The sequence below is a fragment of the Alexandromys fortis genome, unplaced genomic scaffold, assembly GCF_014885135.2.
Source record: "Alexandromys fortis isolate MF-2015 unplaced genomic scaffold, M_Fortis_MF-2015_v1.1 scaffold_34, whole genome shotgun sequence".
NCBI lineage: Eukaryota > Metazoa > Chordata > Mammalia > Rodentia > Cricetidae > Alexandromys > Alexandromys fortis.
Window position 1 is genome coordinate 10684335 of NW_026067933.1, and position 14110 is coordinate 10698444.

At 36.4% G+C, this 14110-nt stretch overlaps 1 protein-coding gene across 1 annotated transcript in view; it reads right to left on the reverse strand.

The window, feature by feature from the left end:
• Positions 1-14110, reverse strand: part of Foxp2 (forkhead box P2) — a 509404-nt gene that overhangs the window by 330830 nt on the left and 164464 nt on the right. The window contains exon 3 of the mRNA XM_050145932.1: positions 8577-8667. The gene's annotated coding sequence lies outside the window, so the exon portion shown is untranslated. The remainder of the gene's footprint in view (positions 1-8576; positions 8668-14110) is intronic.

The window sequence follows — 14110 nt, forward strand, 5'->3', positions numbered from 1 at the left end:
GCCTAGCCAGTTTGGATGTTCACCTTCCTAGACCAGAATGGAGCGGGGAGGACTTTGGACTTTCCACAGGGCAGGGAACCCTGACTGCCCTTCAGACTGGAGAGGGAGGGAGAGAGGAGTCGGGGGAGGGGGAGAGGAGAGGGAGGAGGGGGAGGGAAAAGGGAGACAGGGAGGGAAATGGGAGGCGGGGAGAAGGCAGAAATTTTTTTTCAATAAAAATTATATTTAAAAAACTGAAGTAGCTTTTAAATTTAAAAAAAATCACAGCAGAAATTATGGAATTATGGGGGTGGGGCAAAGAAAACCTCTTCTCAACCTGTTAGTACAAAACTTTTCTAACAGCAAACATTACTGCTTTCTTCTGTGAGTATTTTCTTTAGTCATATCATGGCAATAACCAAAAGCAGAAGAATTCTTTTTGCTGGAATATCACAAGACAAATCTATAGTGCAGTTGCTAATACTGTTCCTCTTTGATATCCCATATCCTGGCCTCACAGCTCAAATAGTGCTCGGAGCACCCTCTGCTCACACTGTCCACATGATTTTTCAGTACAAAGTCTCAGTCATAAACATCCTTCCAAAAAGCACATGGTTTAATCTGTCACAACAAAATCCCACTTCTTGGTATGAACTTTTAGTACTTTTCTATTGCTGTAACAAAACACTATGCCTATGGCAACTTTCACAACTGCAGGTTTATTTGGGGTTACATTTATAGAGGTGTAAGAGCACCTCACAGTTATGTTGGGAAAGAAGGAGCAACAGACAGACACGGTGCCTGAAAACAAATAGCCAGGGGCTCACATTTCAAACCACAAACAAGAAACAGAGATGGATAACCAGAAATGGCACACTTTTGAAACCTCACAGCCTGTCCGAAGTGACACATATCTTCCAGCAAGACCACACCCTTTAAGTCTTCCCAAAATAGTGCCAATAACTGCAGAACAAGCATTTATATGTCTGAGACGTATAGGCATATCTCAGTTAAACCACCACATGTGCTACTGTTAACATTTCATAGAATTTTAGATACTAGGGCCATTCTACCAACTGACTGTCCTATAAAAATTTTAGATGGCAATACAAACAAGTCTTTTGCATTATTCTGAAAAATATGAAAAAAAAGTTCTTTTCTCCAAGACAAACAATCTGGGAAGCATACAATAAAAAAAAATCAAAGGATGTTTTCCTTCCAAAGTTTCTAAATGTGAACACATAATGTTTATTAATGAACAAAAGATTCAACTTTAAGATATTCTTTTAGGAGTGACCAAGAATTATAGCTATATGGAATCTCAAGATTCTGGAGTGCCCTTTGGAAAATCCATCCATTTGTGTTGTTTATTAAATTCTCTGAGACTACTGATCCATGCACTTTAGTGTTATAGAAAAAGAAAGAAAAGAATTTCTTCAAAATATTGTTGTCTTAAAAGTTTTTCTCCCTATTGATCTTTTGCAGGTGACTCATTTAATACCAAAATGGCACCATAACTTCATAATTAATTTAGCATTTTTATTGCACTGAAAAAAGGTGAATTTTATAAGTCAAATACTGACGGAATATTTATCCCATCTTATACTGAACACAAAAAGTATTTGATCCCACTTCTTAGTCTTTTTCAAGGGCTTAAACCTGCCAAATTATTCCATTTGACTTCAGAGAATTCTCATATGGCAATCTATTTTATTTACCTTATCTTCAATAAAATGGTTGAGTGAGCGTCAGCAACTCTAAGACACTCTGAGTTTCAATCAATCTTCAGGCAAAGGCATCAGTCTGTATTATACCTACTGTGCTGGGAGTTACAGGTAGAGTTTAGAATAAGACAGAAGCAGAGTAAAAATGCAGGCCAAGCTTAATGAAGCCACACTGAAGAGAAAGCCCTTCCCTGGCTCTCACAGGCATGGTTTCTACAACACCAGGGGTGAGTTCAACACAGGAAGAGTTTCTTAATAAGACTGACAGGTAAAAGGAGGCATCAGACTCCAACTTTATCTCACATGAAATCTAAAGTTATAGCCAATCCTTTATTCTTGAGAAGATTATATTAAAAAAACATGCTTGCATTCAGCAAACCTCTAAATTTCATATGGGAGGGGAAAAGAACCCTAAAATACTTTGCATGGGCTACCTTCTGTGGTGTTTTCATATAGTTACTAATGTGTCAGTAGTTTCAATGGACATCTCCTTACCAATTTGCATGGCATTTTAAATATAGCTGCTGGATTAGATTTTCACCACAAACCAATGAGAAAGTTTGAGCAACAACTTATTTTGGCAAATGAAATCACTAAAAACTAATTCCAAGAAACATAAAAGTGTTAGATGTTGTGAAAACACCTCCCCAAGTACAAACTTTGTAATAAGCGATTCTGGTTCATATTTGATATGGGCTATAAAACCTGATTATTGTAATATTGCTCTTCCCAGCAGATAAAACCATTAAAAAGATACTTAATGTTTTAGTTGAATTGAAAAGTAGGCCAGTTAACATTCCATATTTTGCTTTTGTGTGTGTGTGTGTGTGTAATGGTATCAAAACTTTGCAAGCACATATCTCTAAACCATAAATTTAAAATTGTAAATGAAAACTATTTTTACATGAAAAAGTTCTATTTGTATTGTCTGTTTTTTCTTGCAATGCAGGATTTCGGCTCAGATACTATCTTCACATCAACAGCAATACAATTTGAGCGGTGATTTCATGCAACGGTTTATACAAAATTTGAACTTTTACTTGTAAAACCACTCTTTCTTTTCTGAAAACCAAATGTATAATGCTTATGGCCAACTCAGCATTTCAAAAGAGCACTCCTCCAAACATCTATATGTGCATATCTATATTGCCAGGTTACACATATTTCTGATAGCTCCAAGAGACAAGGAGGAACAACAAGAAACTAATAGGACAGCTTATGCATATTACCATCCTATAGGGCTAAGAACATTTAAACTATTCTCTGCATAACTTCCATAAAAGAATGCTTATTTGACCAGCACACAAAACTACTTGGTCCTAAGTGCAACACTCATACTGATGTGATCATTTGAGAAGGTATTAAAATTGGGCTTTCCATGTTATAAAATCAGTATTCCAGATGAAGTCTAAAGATATTCCCACTTGGCTCACTAGCTTATAAATATACATGCCTATGCTTCCATTAAATTTTTGCCTGGGAGATCACATATTTGGTTAGTATTAATCCACATACTCTCCACAAAGACAGAAATAGTGCCAAATTTAAAGAAGTAGTTTTAGAGATGAGTTACTATCTTAATAAGAATTATCTATTGACACTTAAGGAATTATCCTCAAATTTTGTAAAATAAGAAAGAAAAATAAATGTATCATAATGAAGACAGAAAAGGCACCCAGCAGTTTAGTAGGGTGGGATTAGAAACAGCCTTTTAGGAGGTTGTGATGGAAGACAATAGGGGTGGGTGAAAGAGGAAGGAGCATTGGGAAAATAATAATAATAATAATAATAATAATAATAATAATAATAATAATAATAATAATAAAACATCCAAAACTGAGTCCTTCATACCGAACATCATTAAATCAGAACAGGGAACAGCCTAGCTTATGCCACAGAGTGCTGCTCATATGAAGGACCAATTAAACATGGAAGGGAAAACACATGACAGGAAAAATCAGAAATCCTGACACATAGGAAAGATACCGGGGTCTCTCTGTTACAGGCAGCATCAGCAAGTAGGTCGTTCGTTTACTTCTAAAGATGATCATTTCTAACTTGTGAATTGTAGCAAATTCTAAAAAGTCCAGCCCAGGCTGACCTGTATATAACACACTCTAGCCCACACTGGTCTTAGACTCACAGTGATTTTATCTTTCTCCCAAGTGCTGGCATACAGGCGTAAAAACTCATGCCTGTCTGTAGAAAAAGTAACTTTACAGTCGCTCTAACTTCTAAGTCCATATAATAGTAGAAATATCCTGGAAATTTTCCTTGAAAATTAAATGCTGGCACAGAGACCAACGTTCTAAACTGAAAAGATGTCACATACATAATTTATATATGATATAATTATATAGATATAGTTCTCAGTGAATACTTACTAAAAACTATTACATGCTCTGCTTGGAATATAGATCAATTATTCCTGTCAGTCACAGGGGAATAAGGCCAATGGTTATCTACATGAACCATCAGAGCAGATGTTATATGGTAAGACACAATGAAAACGAAGTCTTGACCCAGCTAAAAAAAACAGAGAAGAAATGACATCATTATAACAAAGATGGAAAAATAAAAAAAATGTGATTTAAAATGACAGAAGTAATTACAATAATAAAACAGGTATTAACTGACCACAATGAAGACAGGCACAAGGCATATAAATAAAGATTTCCATATAGGGAAAATAGGAAAGAAAGGTTGGTTATTTAATATTGGGTTTGGATAATACTAGAGAGCATAGTATCAAGCTGAGCTGTAGTCTGATATCATGAGCCACTCTGAAATAAGTAATGAATTTTTGGTAGCATTAAGGCTTATGGCAAAACTCTACAGCTATTTGTGAGCAAATAAATTATAAAGTTGCTTTTTGTCAGTATAATAATTATAAATATTATATAATAAATTATTCAAATTTTAAATTTGGAATTGCTATAAGGAGACAAACAAATGAACCTATCTCCCAAATCTGTGTCTCCAATTAATTTATCCTTCCTGTAATACCTTTCCAGTTCCAGGGCTGATAAGTCTACAAATGCCCAAGAATAAAGGCTCCTCAAAATACACTGCCCTATTATGATGAGTCTCTGGCATTATGCATATGCATTATTTACAGAAATGTGTGGTTAATGTTCACTTAGACCTGTGGAAACAAGGCCTGCCACTACAATCATGACTGAACCTTAATTAGCAAGTTTCAGAAGCAGTTTCGGGAACTGTACAAGAAACTAAATTCTCTTCTCGGAAGGGATTCAGCATTGTTCAAAATAATTTCTCTCATGATTCATTAATAATCTACTCATAATTCCTCCTTTATTTTATTTATTTATTTACTTATTTTTATTTACTTATTTTTAATCAGAGCAAAGACAAAGTTAATAAGAAAAACTTAGTAAGAACTATATAGAGTGGGAGTGGCTCGAAAAGCCGGTTCTGACTAGTTTTACGTCAACTTAACACAGCTAGAGTCATCTGAGGAGAGAACTTCAACTGAGCAAATGCCTCCATAAGATCCTGTTGTAGATATCCCTATTATACATTTTCTTAATTAGTGATTGATGTGGGATTGCCAGTTTATGGTGGGTGTTCCCCACCAGGGCTGGTTGTCCTGCAATCTTTTTTAATGTAATATTAGGAAATTATGGGGAGCAAGTCTGTGAGCAGCCCTTCTTCAAGGTTTCTGCCTCCAGGTTCCTATATAGTTTGAGTACTCCCTTGGTCTCCATCAAAAGACTGTGATTCAGGATAGGTAAACCAAACAAACCTTTCCTCTCCATGTCACTTTTGGCTATGACATCTCATCACAGAAACAGTGAGCCTAACTGGACAGTAATTGGTACCAGGAGTGAGGTATTGCTGTAACAGACATAATTATACTATTTCTCCTAGGACTGTGGAAGGACTTTGAAACTTTGAGCTAAAACTCCATGGCATGTTAAAAGTTCCATAGTCAATAGTATTAGAGCTGACAAGACAATGGCATAAGAACTGCAGTTGATGGAGGCCTGACATGAAATGTTCAGAAGAAATTTTAAAGGCTCAATTGGAGCCATTTACTAATTTGAATTAAGAATTTGTGGTTCTAGTCAATTGGAACTAAAGAACCATTCACAATTAACAAATGCCTAGCAACACCGAAGTGAAATTTTTGCTTTACTGGCACAAATGATGCTGGTTAGCTGGAGTTGAAAAATTACCAGTGATTAAGAAGAGATGAGCATCATTGAGGTTTAATACTCTGGGAGTGTTTCCTCGGAGGTAGCAAACAGAACCTGGGGTTCAGAAGCAGTCAAGGATATACACTGTGCTAGAAATTGAATTTGGTAGTTTAAGAGTCACTCATGAAGTGCTGGTTTTGAAGGTATGAAGGAGATCAAGGAGATCGTGGGAGGTTTGGCAGTGAGAGAGGGCAGAAGAATTTACCAGAATGGTCACCCTTAGGATCAGGTGAAGCACAAAGGTTGAAATGGGACATGCAGACAAGTTGAGGTTCAGCACCATGGAAAGAGCCTACCTACAGGAGGTTCTTGATGGAAGTGCAGCAGGAGACACCAACATTTTGAAGATAACAGCAAGACTGGATTACTGTCAAGGGCAGCTGAGGTGATGGAGTGGAGCCAGCCTGAACAAGGGTGATAGGCTACATGTTCTGTGCCAGGCACTTAGGAGGATTCCAGAAGATCATGGGCAAATCCCAGTCATTGAACACTCACTGATTTACACTGATAGAGTGGATTTTGCTTTGTTTAGATTTGTGACTCTTTCCTGGCTATTCCCTTTTGGAATAAGGAAGTATTTATTTTGCTTTTATACGCGTTCATAGCTGATAAACTTTGAATTTTTTAAAGAAATTTTTTATTGTTAAAAAGACTTTTTTTAAAGAGATAGAATTTAAATGTGTTTGTGTAAAAACTTTTAAGTTTTAAATGTTTTTATATTGTGATATTTATCAATATGAGATATTAGACATAAACAAAGAGGAAAGGTTATTGTTAAATAATGTACTGGTATGTCAACAGAAACGATGACTCTTATTTTAAATCCAATTATCTCTTCTCACATACAAGTAAATACTTTTAAAAGAGAATGGAAACATTATTATCAAAAGTATTCATAAAGATGGAGTATGTCAATTTTACCATTAACTTCAATGTGACCACTAATATCTCCTACCACACAAAATTTAGATGTTAGAAAAGCATGTGGTCTATTTTCATTATTAATTATGCACTATGAATCATGGGTAAATTACTTTTGCAAATCATGTGGGCTCCTTGTTATGTCCCTGCTTACCAAATGAAGATTATAGTCTCAGCTTCACTTTCATCATAAAGATAATTAATGAGAATATGGAGTCAATACTGGTCACATCACTTTGAAAACCATAAATTCTGGCTAAATGTCGAGTCATTTCATTCTGTGTTTGGCAAAGTGACAAAGTTGATAAAATAACAGCAACATAATCATAGGTAAAGCAGAACATAAAATAACTATAATTAATGCAGTTGACATAAATCCCTCAGGGGAGTTATGGTGGTTCTATCTTGAGAAAGGTATAGAAATGCGGAAGGCAATTTACACAGAAATGAGGTCCTGAGGCTCACCAGTGACAAAGGGAACCCACTGAGGAATATTTCTGAAGAAGTCCAGAAAAATAATTCCCTTCCCTTTGGGGTCTTTCTTTCAAAAAATGGGAGGAGGGGTTAAAAGTTGACTTACCAAATAGAACATTGTAAAAAAAAATCCTCACTTAACTTTTGCTTTATGCTGGGCATGGTGAAATAGGTTTTTAATCTCCGCACTTGGAAGGCAGAGACAGGGGATCTCTGTGCATTTGATGTTAGCCTGATCTATATAATAAGTTCCTGGACAGCCTGAGCTTTATAGTGAGACCCTGCTAAGAAAATAAAATAAAATAAAACCCAGAAATTTAAATTTTGGGTCTCCAATCTAAGTAGACCAAAGCATGATTAGCTTCCAGGATTATTAGAGGATTTGTCTCATTTAAGAGAGTCTGGCTTTGGGGTTGTTTCTTTTACACATACACACACACACACACACACATACACACATGTATGTATTACATGTAATCAGTTACTTGAATATAATTAGTTATCTGAATAATAGCACCATGAAACCATAAACTCAACTTTACATAAATATTAGAGATTGAAAATCATTCATATTGGCTTTGTAAATATCAAGGCAAACTACGACAAAATGTAAAGATTTATGATTTCACTAAGGAAATAAATCCTTCCTAAATAGTTAAACTCTTTAGTATTAAATGTTAGTTAGAACTGGTCCAAATAAAGTTTTTGACATAACACATGTTTTAAATAGAAAATTGCATTGCTATTTTATCGGCTACCTCACAGTTTCTCAGCATGTTTTGCTTCCCTGACAAAGTCAATATGCATTTAAATTAAATAATACTAAATCATGAAAAAAATTAGCAGTACAGTGTTTGTGTGTGTGCACGCATGCATGCGTGTGAGTGTGCGCACACACACACATACACACACGGACTAATGGACAATGGACACAGACAAATACACATGGGCTTACACACCATTACATGCCTACTAGTAATACTGAATGCCAGCTCTTAGAGTCCAGCACAACATTATCAAATTATTGCTTAATAGTGTCTTTTCAACAGTTTGAACAAAATTTCTACATTCTTTGTGCTAATATTTAAAAACTGAGAGCAAGTTAAGTAATAATAGAAAACAAGAGGAAAGAAGGAGGGCTGGTGACATCAACAGTGTTAAGTACCCACTTGGCTGCATCATGGCACACCTCTGTGGTCCGTTATAAACTTTGTAAATATACTTAACCAAAACACTGAGGATCAAAATAAGCATTTACCTTTCTTTTCTTAATCTTCCACGCACCTTTCACGTCAACCTTGGAATGGAATCCTAAGTACATTCAGCCCCAGCATCACACTGGAAGAGCTCTGTGAGGAGATATAAAGACCCGTAGTCACTTCTTTGAAAATTAGCCTTGAATTCGTCATGATTAGTGCAATCATTAAATGAAACATAGGACATATTCACCCTCAAAACAGATTGGTTAATTCATTCATTATTTGGGAATCTGCAAATTAGTGTGAAATGCATTAGATATGCCTTCATTTTAAGAACTTTAAATCTCATTGTTGGGAGCTCCCAAGATGCCACGGGGTTCATATTTCATCCCCTCTTCTTATATAGATTGGGAAGGTTTAAACTTTTGGATGATTAAATTCTATAATTTATGAAATAAGAGTGTTTGTGTTATAGGATCCCAACAGAAAACATGACTGATTTCAATTGCCTCTTCAACACATACTTAATAAGCTATCTAGGCCTTTCCACAATTAACAAATTGGTAGTAATCATTTTCTCCTTTTAACACAATATGAGGGTTATTACTTCAATGGTTATTTGAATTTCTATTTTCCAGCCCTATCTCCTACTCAGCCAATTTGTTTTCCTAGTTTCTCTTTAATCTGAAACATTTATCTAATAATATTTATTGACTAAATACATATGTTTAGTAAAGATCCAAAAATTGTAGGCCTTCCTGTTACATAGATAGAAAATGTATTTTAATCCAAAGCATCTAATCGAATTGATTGGTAATTATGACACAGAAAGCTGAACCACCTCTAAATTTTAAATTAGAAAAAGACAGAGTACTATGTTTGATGAGCTATATCTGACCATAGCACTGAAGTGGTTTTAGTGACATAATGTGCTATTTCTGCTGAGACTCTAGACATTACTATTCTAAACAATATTTCTAAATGTTATAAAATAAAGAAACCTTTATCCAACAAAACCAAAACAGTATGAAGGACTGGTTACTACTTATTCTGTCTGAGTTACAGTGGCAATTACTCAGTGCTGCTGTGACTCTTCCCAACTGTCACTGGTATTCCACAGGGCCATAAGTTTTCTCCAGATTATAATTCAAAACCATCTGGAAAAATACAACAATTGTGGTAGACTGATGACATAAATAGTAAGGTAACTACGGTCTTTTAAATTCTACTATTTGGTATTCTTTCTGTTTTCTGAATTCTTCTCAGTTTTAAGATCTTATACAAACACAGGAATACTCTATAAATCAATCCTTATGCTACTGTTATGCTTATGACACTGTAAACAGGAAAATAAAAAGGTAAAATTTGAGGATAAAAGTTATTCTTTCTCATAGGTGGGTGAGGGGATGAGAGGGATCAAGGAAGAGCAGGAGGAGAAAGGTGATCAAAATATATTATATGTATAAAATTTAAAAAGGGGGGAATAGAAAAAGTTGTGTTTGCAAAGGTTCAATGTTAAGAAGTTGCACAGAAAAGAAAATGCTCATGGTGGATTATAATAATGATTCTGATAGTTACAGTACAAACAAAAGAGGCCATGAGTGTTTATCTCTTAGCACCTTTGTGTGTTATGAATCTAGACTACTCTTAGGGATCCCAGGTAATCAAGAACTATGTGTTGTATAGATCCATGACTCTATGAACAAATAAAGCCAAAGTTGAACAGGTGTGAGAATTTAAATAAATCTGACATAAAATACACTTTGAAACAGAAAGGAGTGGGACACTAAGGTAATCAGTCCTTGTAGAATTGAGAGGGAAATGCTAAGAACAACGGTGTTTCCTTTACAGATAAAGAAACCTGGAGTGAAAAGTGAAGATACTATTTCCAAACACCTGTAGAGGTAGATGTGCATGAACTGAACTCACACCTCCAGCTCTCAGTCCAAACCACTTCCTGGGGTGCCAGGTGTCCATGCTACAGAAAAAAATATTCTTTTTCTCCTAAGAGCTACACATAACCCAAAAGATAAAATGCACTTTTTCTGTGCCTCTCCTTTCTATGCAAATAACCGTGAGACCTCAGCTCCTCCCACTACTGTGTAGTAATTGGAGCAGCGGGGCTGTGTCCCCAGCACCCGGGCCACAGGCTAGCTTATGCCCCAAAACAACAACACACAAATTGTATTCATTTAAACACTGCTTGGCCCATTAGCTCTAGCCCTTACTGGCTAATTCCGATATCCTGAGTCTGAGCTCCCTTCCTCTTCCTCCCAGCATTCTGTTCTGTTTACTCCACCCACTTATGTTCTAAGATATGAGGCCAAGCAGTTTGTTTATTATAATTAACCAATGACCTTCCTCCATCATTTCTCCTTTTTCTGTTTAAACAAAAAAAAGGAAGGCTTTAATTTAACATAGCAAAATTACATATAACAAAACAGTTATCAAGTAAAAATTACAATAATCTTTATCATAACTAAGGAAAACTATAACTATAACTAACTATTCTTTAACTCCATCAAAGACTCCAGAAAGATACAATATTACCTAAGCAAACAAGAAATAAGCAACTTTCAAACTCTAGAAATGACAGAGACATCTCACTGCCTGGACAGTCACCCAAAGTTCCTCTGTACTGGTGGGGCATCCATCTTCAGCCTACAGGCCCAAAGTATCCAGAGACATTTCCATGAAGCAGGAAATTTCAAAGTCAGTTCAGTCACTATCTGCTGTGTCCTGCAGAATGTCTCGCAGACTCCTTCATGAATCAGGAACCCCAAAAGGTCATCTCACCTTTAGGCAAGTTCAGCAGTCCTCTCTCTGTGGGTACTCTGTGTCCAGTTTATGCAACAGTCCAGACTAGAGCAGTTTCTTGCCCAAATGGCTAACCAATTCCATAAGGATCCTCTTCGATGCCCATCTTTTTCTCGAAGTAGATTGGTGCTGCCAGGAGCAGAGTGTCTCATTGTCCTGAAAAGTCCTAAGTTATTAAAACATTTAAAATGCCATATTCTATAATCTTTGAAAGATATAAAGAATGCCTATCTAAAATATATCTATGTACATCTAGAAAATCTTAACTAACATGACTACAAACTTGACTATTATTAATGATTATCCATTAACAACATATGTACATTACATTTTTAAATGAACCACACAATCACAATACCTTAATCAAGATCAGAAACACATATACATATAACAAAATTGACCTTAAATCTCTATTAATAAAGCAAAATCTATACTAATACAAATTATTCATATCTATGTCATATCGCCCTTTAAATGTAAAAGAATGTTCATAAACCATATTTGGGAACATGGGCCCAGTTTTTTCTCTCCAAACTGCTTCCTGCTGAATAGGGGCGTCATTAATTAGGTCTTTCATGGTATAACCTGTGTGCTAGTTTCATCTCAGTTGGCAGTTGAGCGAAGCAAATTTCTTAAGATGTTTACAACAACCCTTCAGGAGGGCGTGGTCCATCATACCATATTCGGATAGAAAAATTCCACAGACTCTCACCCTCTGTGAAAATAAAATAAGAAACTCCTTTCCAAAGCATCATGTCCTTAGATCCAAATTTCAAAGTCAAGGCATTTTCAAAATATCTATGTTGGATTAGTTCAGCAGTATTTTTAAACAAATATTTTTTAGCAGCTGTTGCTCCTTCCTCAGCATTCAAACAATTCAAACAGAGCATAATAGCATACAGTATCAAAATTCTCTGTGTATTTTCCATCTTTGTGCACTTTATTTTAATCTCTATTTCTTTTATTTTTACTTTTATTTTATATTCTCCGTATCTTTGTCCTGGAATAACTCTGTAGACCAGGCTGTCCTTAAACTCTCAGAGGTCCCGGGCATTGGGATTAAAGGTGTATGCTACTACACCTTGAACTCACAGAGATCTGTTTGTCTCTGCCTTCTAGGCACTGGGATTAAAGGCGTGTGCTACTACACCTTGAAGTCACAGAGGTCAATCTCCTTCTGCCTCCCAAGTCTTGGGATTAAAGGTGTGTACTACCACACCCAACTACCCTCTTTCTTCCTTTTTTTTTTACTTTTAAGAACTTTTAACTTTTAGCTTGCATATATTTTTAACACACTGTAAACCATTTAGAAATTTTCTTTGTCTTTGAATCTCTTTACTGTATATCTCTCTTTTTCTGACCACATGAGTTTTTAATTTACCAAGCAATATCAGTAGGACTAAAGCCGTGGCTTTGACGGCTGGATCCAGTACATTCCTTAGCTTTCTAGCCTCATGGCTGAGGTACTGGCTGTAGCCATGTTTACTGCCACAACTCTATGGCATTTTAAGGTCCCTGCCAGCAAGCGAGCTTCAGCAGCCCGTGCTTGCAAACCGCACAAACTGCCAGTGTAAAAGAGTCAGAGTTTGCCTTGGCAGGACAGCCCAGAAAGCAGGCATTTTAAAACGGCTCAGCTTTTTTCTGCTATGGCTGAAAACCGAAAAGCATGCTTTCAGCTTTTCATCAACACCATTAAGTATTTTGTGGCAGGACCTCTTAAAGGAGCTGCAAGGTTTGCAGCTGAAGCTGAGTCAGGAAGCCTCTCTCAGATGAGAGCACTTTCTTGCCTCTAGCAAGAAGAGTAGCCCCGAGAGAGTGCTGATACCAAGAAACCATTCTTGGTTTCACAAAGTTGTCATTTTGTTCTAGAATTACTTCCCAAGCTGTCTCAGGCTTTATGTGGAAGCAGTTGTCCATGTTGGCACCATTTTGTTGTAATAGGAGTGGCGGGGCTGCATCCCCAGCACCTTGGCTGCCTGGCTAGCTTATGCCCCGAAATAACAACACACAAATTGTATTCATTTAAACACTCTTTGGCCCATTACCTCTAGCCCTTACTGGCTAATTCTGATATCCCGATCAACCCATCTCTAATAAACTGTGTAGCTCCGGTCTTACTGGGAAAGATCTTAACCTACGTCCATCCTGGGTCAGAGCTTCATTGTGTGCATCTGCCCGGGAGAACAGAGCATGGTGTCTCTGCTCCACAGAGCAGAGCTGTTGAGTCTGAGCTCACTTCCTCTTCCTCCCAGCATTCTGTTCTGTTTACTCCACCCACTTATGTTCTAAGCTATGAGGCCAAGCAGTTTTGTTTATTATAATTAACCAATGACCTTCCTCCATCATTACTGAATAAACATGATGAAGAAAGTAACTTCTATTTTGCGTTTTTTTCCCCACCAACTCACCTCTCACCTACAAACAATTCTTCCATGCTCATAACCAACTCTGCTGCTCATCTGCATTTGATACCCTTATATTAATCAAAATGATACATCCAGTTGTGCTGTTTTGTTGTACAAAGGGCAGACAGAACATGTAGCAATGAGAGAAAAATAGCGTGAGAGATAGAGAATAAAAATTAATGTAAAGAAGTGTTTATACCAGGTCAGAATTCAAGCAGATAGTTGAGAAGAAACATCAGCCCTATACCTCAGCTCTATCACCCACAACAGGACTGTCCTTCATTGTGTTGTTTTATTGATACAAATTTGTGCATCCTTTAATACATATGACAATCTTCACAGAACTATAAATATATTTAGAATAAATATAT